Source organism: Populus euphratica, unplaced genomic scaffold, assembly GCF_000495115.2.
Source record: "Populus euphratica unplaced genomic scaffold, PopEup_1.0 scaffold339.1, whole genome shotgun sequence".
In the NCBI taxonomy this organism is placed as follows: Eukaryota; Viridiplantae; Streptophyta; class Magnoliopsida; order Malpighiales; family Salicaceae; genus Populus; species Populus euphratica.
In genome coordinates, this window is record NW_011500231.1 from 92,829 (window position 1) to 98,930 (window position 6,102).

At 31.5% G+C, this 6,102-nt stretch overlaps 1 long non-coding RNA gene across 1 annotated transcript in view; it reads right to left on the reverse strand.

Moving 5' to 3' along the window:
* Positions 1 to 893: 893 nt before the first annotated feature.
* The window catches only part of LOC105112435 (uncharacterized), an 11,465-nt gene continuing 6,256 nt past the window's right edge, over positions 894 to 6,102 (reverse strand). The window contains exon 4 of the long non-coding RNA XR_839755.1: positions 894 to 1,219. This is a non-coding gene — a long non-coding RNA (uncharacterized LOC105112435). The remainder of the gene's footprint in view (positions 1,220 to 6,102) is intronic.

Genomic DNA, 6,102 nt, shown 5'->3' on the forward strand with positions numbered 1-6,102 from the left:
AATTTTACTTGAACATATAAATTTGTAATGAATATTTGGCTTTTATGTTAAGATAATTTATTTTTACATACTTGAATTTTATACAATAAATAATTTAAGCATTTTATACAATAAATTATTTTTATTATTTTCTTTTTTTGTTCAATAAATAATTTTTAAAAAATATATATATTTTTTAATTATTATGAATAGAGTTACTGACAAACTTTGTTCATCATTACATCCCAGAGAGTTGAAAAACATTATTGCATATGCCACTTCAACTATTATATCATTGATGGAATAATTCCTTCGGTATTTTATAGAGGGTTTGGAATAAAATTACTCCATATGCCACTGTTAATCATCAAAGAAATAATTTTGTTTGTATATTCCAATGGAAAAAAAAATGGCTTGCATTTTCTGTATGTAAAACCATCATTTTTTTTACCGACATTAATGAAATTATTGACAAGAGGAATTTACTCAAGACTGTGTCTGTCTCTAAATCAATTGGTAAAATTCATGCTGACAAAATGATAGAGTAAATACCGATAAAAAATTTCATCAATAAAATTATTAAATGTAGTAGTGTTAAGAATCTTGTCATCACTTGTGGTTTGCGGATCTGCTGGTTATATTCATACGCACACTCATGCTTACAGTGCGACAATCAGAGACGCCTCCCACGGCTCATCATTGAGCTCTGTACAGTTCCAAACTTAGTCGGTGAAATCACACCTTGAAGAGCTTCAAAGCATTTCAAGAGCATATTACTTGTGTATCTTTCAATTCCATGCTAAGTAAGAGGTGACAATGAGGAACTAAGAAAGCTAATTATGAGAATACATACAAATAGAAAATGATATATAAATCACAGAAAGTTTATTTGAAGAAGTAAGAAGAAGCTCCTAAAGGTAACACAACTGGAGGAGGTTATGCATAGAAGAAAGCTAAGTGATTAATCACTAGGTCTTTAAAACGGAAATGGTTTCCCCTTAGGGTAATCGATATAAACCCTCCCCTTGTAGCGTTGAGCTGCCTCTTTGCTGTCGATAACTTCTGTTGCAGGAACATAGTAATATGTGGGAACCTTCATAACTGGCATAACTGGTGGCCGCCTCTTGGCCCGCCCGAATTGCTCTTCAAAGGCTGCAAAACCCTCCTGCCCAATCTTAACAAGACGATCTGCCTGACGTGCCATGTTAACTACAATTAATCAACACACAAAGATAAGTAGCTCAAAACCATCACCAAGAGTTCATTATTATCGACTTTGGATTGGAATTGACAGTTCAAAATACTTAGTAAACTGAAAAATAAGGGACGCAAACACTGCTCATTAACAACTGTTGTCAGCCAATCATTAGAGCCACTTTTATGAATTTGTGTTGGGCATAAATGAGAATATCAGATCATGTGATTAAAGAAAATAAAAGCTTCCCTGCTTTTGGACTAATGCTGTTTCTACCGGTCAGGAATCAAGTCAGGTCCGAAAGTAGGAGTAGCAAAAACACCAAACCTTCTCGAAAGCAAATTTTGAAAGAAGATTCCTTCTGTTCTCTAATCTGAAAAATCTCAGTTTAATTATGTGACGGTATTGCAGTTTCTAATTAATGGCAATAAGCACAATCGGACGCTAGTATTATCTGACCTTAATCTCGGCATTGGATAACATCAAGCAATGTTTGTTCAAGAACAGCATGCAACTGTTGTCTCGGAACCTCATATGTAAACAAAAGGGAAACTTACCGAATCCCAGTCCAGATACAGGTGGAAAAAAATTAAAAGGCAATTTGTAGTAAAAACTCAATGATCTCCGAGCCAAGCCCCCGCAAGCTATTCCAAGCTTATTTTACAGAATATTAACTCACCCCAGTTTTTTCTTCTTCCAAAAAACTATAAAAGAATAGAATTATGTTCTTAATTAGCACAAATGGCAAACAAATGGCCTTCAGTACATTTGAATAACGCTTCAGTACTTAGTGGCACGAAGGTTCTCTCTAGTGCCAAGTTCAATTATTGTAAAATTGATTCCTTCCAACTTGTTTCCTGGAATCGATGAGACTTAAATTTCTTTGTGAATCTGATTCCTTATTACTAAACTTTTCCTTTCCAATTTATTTTCATAATCTGTTTTTTTTTTTTTTTTTTGCTTTAACTGATCTTGATTCTCTCCGAAACTTGATATCTTTGTTTCTTACTCAAGTTAACTTCATGACGAAATCAATGTGACGCAACCTGCCCACCTCATCCTAACAAAAAATCTATTTACATCTCAAATCCGAATAAACGAGTTGCTTGAATTAAACCCCAATATAATATTGAAGGAATAATAGAGAATGGAATTTTGGTGAAAAAGTTGCCTCAGATTCTATTCTTTGACATGGACAAATTGACCATATAATAATCGTAAATATAATTGTGTATGAAAATTAATAATAATAATAATAATAATAATTTTAGAAAGTTTTTTTCAACCAACAAAACTTGAACAAAAAAGAAAGTGCAACCTAGAAAGGATATGGGAGAAGTAGTCTATATATTGAAAATAAAAATCTATAGAGATAGATCTAGAAAGTTGCTTCAATTATCTCGATCTATATATATAGATAAAATGTTAAAATAATTTAGCAACTTTATCTTTTTATGGGTTGTTATTGCTATCTTGCTTAGGGTTTTAGCTAGAACTAGGTGTTGTTGTTGATAATTGTAGGGTTGTCATGTGGTTGTTTGTTTTTAGGTGTTGAAGGTTGATTTCTAAGCAACCTATGGTTAGTTCTAGCCGGTGGTAAAGACCGGTCTAGTTCTCCACCATATCATTCATTCTCTTACATTTTTATGGCAAATCAAAGTAAGATTAAGAAGGGGATCATGTTTCAAGATTGAGATTTCAGGTTAACCAAGTTGAAGGCAATATTTTGGTTCTTGTTAAATGGGATTGTAGGATTGGGATCTCAAGTTGACCGAGCTAAAGACAAAGACTAAGGTTCTAGTTAAAGAGGGGTCTCTAAATTGAGATTTTAGGCTGTCATTTTGGTTTTGGTTAAAGGGCATCGCTTGATTAAAGGGAGTCACTAGATTAAGATTTCAGGTTAACCAAATTGAAAGAAACATTTTGGTTCTAGTTATATAGGATTGCCGAATTGGGATCTTAGGTTAATTAAGCTAAAGACAAAGACCAAGGTACTAGTTAAAGGGGGTCTTTATATTCAGAATTTAGGTTAACCAAGCTTAGGCAACATGTTGGTTCTGGTTAAAATGAATCATCAGATTGGGATTACACATTAGCTGAGCTAAAAACAAAGACCAAGGTTCTGATTAAAGGAGATCTCTAGATTAAGATTTCAAGTTAACCAAACTAAAGGTGACATTTTGGTTCTACTTAAAGGGAATAGCCAGATTAGGATCTCAACTTGACTGAGCTAAAGACAAAAATCAAGGTTCTGCTTAAAGGGGATATGTAGATTAAGATTTCAGGTTGACCAAGCTGAAGGTGACATTTTGGTTTTGGTTAAAAGAAATCACTAGATTGGGATCTCAAGTTGATTGAGATAAAGATAAAGATCAAGGTTTTGGTTAAAAGGGGTCGTCAGATTTAGATTTCAGTTTAACTAAGCTAAAAGGCAACATTTTGGTTCTTATTAAAAAGAATCATCGTATTGGGATTTTAGGTTGACCAAGTCAATGACGAAGACAAAGGTCCTAGTTAAAGTGAATTGCCAGATTGGGATTCTAGGTTAATCGAGCTATTTTTCATATTTTAGTTCTAATTAAAGGGGATCACCAACTTGGAATCTCAAGTTGACCGAACTTTTGGCAATGATTTTGGTTTTGGATTAAGAAAATCACTAGATTGGGATTTCAAAATAACCAAGCTGTACACAGTTTGATCGTAGTTTCTGTTGATGGGGATTGCTGTGAAAACAAAGTTTCAGGTCAAACGAACTTAAAGCTTTGAGAAGAATAGTTCGTTAGTCAAGCATTTAACAAGTCTTTGTTCCATAAGTATTGTAAAGAGGAGGCATCTATTGCTACCTAATATTTTTAATCCATTTTAAAAGACTTAAAAAAAACCTCAAAAAACATGTTTTTAATTTATTTGCGTTATTTTCAACGTCTTTTCCAAAGAATTTAAAATACAAAAATCTATGTTCAACACATTCAGTTGTTAATGCACTTATTAAGTCAACATTGATATTACTCTTTTTCAAAAAAGTCAAAATACAAAAAAAAATTAAATTGAACAAAGGGATCAAATGTGAAAAGAAAGAATTGAGGGACTAAATTATTTTTGGGTTAATGCACTTATTAAGTCAACATTGATATTGCTCTTTTTCAAAAAAGTCAAAATACAAAAAAAAAAAATTAAATTGAACAAAGGGATCAAATGTGAAAGGAAAGAATTGAGGGACTAAATTATTTTTGGGTTAACTTGGTCACTAAGTTTGCTTGGAGACCAAGTGATTGGTACTTAAAAGTGCATTTTTTATCAAGGTTTTATATCATTATTTTGCATTTGAAGTATCAATAACTCCTTAATTAAAGCATATTTTATAATAACATATCTAATAATATAAGATAACGTTAATTTATGGTAAATATTTATTTTAAATGCAGGTCTATCACATAAATGAAAGGATTGATTCATGAATTTAAGAACTGAAATTGAAAGGACAAAGAGATGACCAAACTTAGAAAAGAAATGTCGATGTAGTCCAAACCAGAACACTGTTCGGTAATTGGGTCATATCTGAAGCTATAGATCTTAGATTTAGGTCTATTTATAATGGATGGAAAGGTAAGAGAAGGGTCTACAACTTTCATATGGAGCCCAAGATATAAAAATTGTATTTTCAAGTTCAAATTAGAGTAACAACAAAGAAGTCCGAATCTATCCTCTAGCCCAAGCACTATTTAGTTTTTGGCCCATATCTGGAGTTCTAGAAGTACAAATGACCTCAATTTTGGCCTATAAAAGGAGGCATTTGTCATGCATTTAGGCATCTTGGTTTCCAGATCATGATCATGCCCTTGCTTTCTCTCTTTGTATTTTTTGTAATGTTTATGCTTTGCTTTCATTAATATCAAGTTTATGCCTTTCATTTTATTGAGAAACATATGTATCCTTATGGGGCTTTTGATATTGAGAATCCAAATAATGACAATGTTTTCAAGATAAATGGACATCGTTTGAAAGCTTACTTTGATAATATTTATTTATTTTTCTTTCTTTCATAATGTTTAGCTAAGTTTATTATGTCAAGGTGAAAAGGTTATAATAATTGTGTAAGAATAAGTATAGTGTAAACGTAATATGGACTTTAATATTTGATACTAACATGTTTTGTATTTGTTATCTTGTTCACTCTTTAATATTTTACTTGTTAAATGACTAATCTAGATTTATGTTGTATAACACTTGATACACAAATACTTGGCACTCTCATAGCCATACTTTTCATTACTCAACAAACTGACACCTGAGCTATGAAAGGAACTTGATTTGTTGTTAATATAAGTTATAATCGTGATTGCCTAACAATATTTCCAAGTATTAGCATTAGTTGAATAAGATAACTAATGTAATCATGTTAACAATTTATAATCTAATTGGAACCTCCTTTGTGTATAGTTTCCAATTGAATAATAAGAGTTTATATTATACTTGTTTGACATATCATTAGTGGATCTTCTAACCTTGACATTTATTGTTATCATTGTTTAATTTTTACGTTAATCTTCCATCTCAAAGTTCTCATCAACTTCTTCTTCTTCCTCTTTCTCTTTATTATTATTATTATTACTACTACTACTACTACTACTACTATTATTATTATTAATATTACTACTACTACTACTACTACTACTACTACTACTACTACTACTACTACTACTATTGCCACTATTATTATTGTTGTTGTTGTTGTTACTATTTTTGTTATTTATAATTGTTGTTTATAATTTATATAATTAACCTCCTTGTGGTTCGACCCGGTTTTGCTGGATTATTTATTACTTCAATACTCCTACACTTGAGAGAAGACATCAATCTTTTGGTCATGTCACCAAGCAAATAAAAAAAACAAACTTGTTTTGCCTATAAATAGGTGGTTTCCCTAC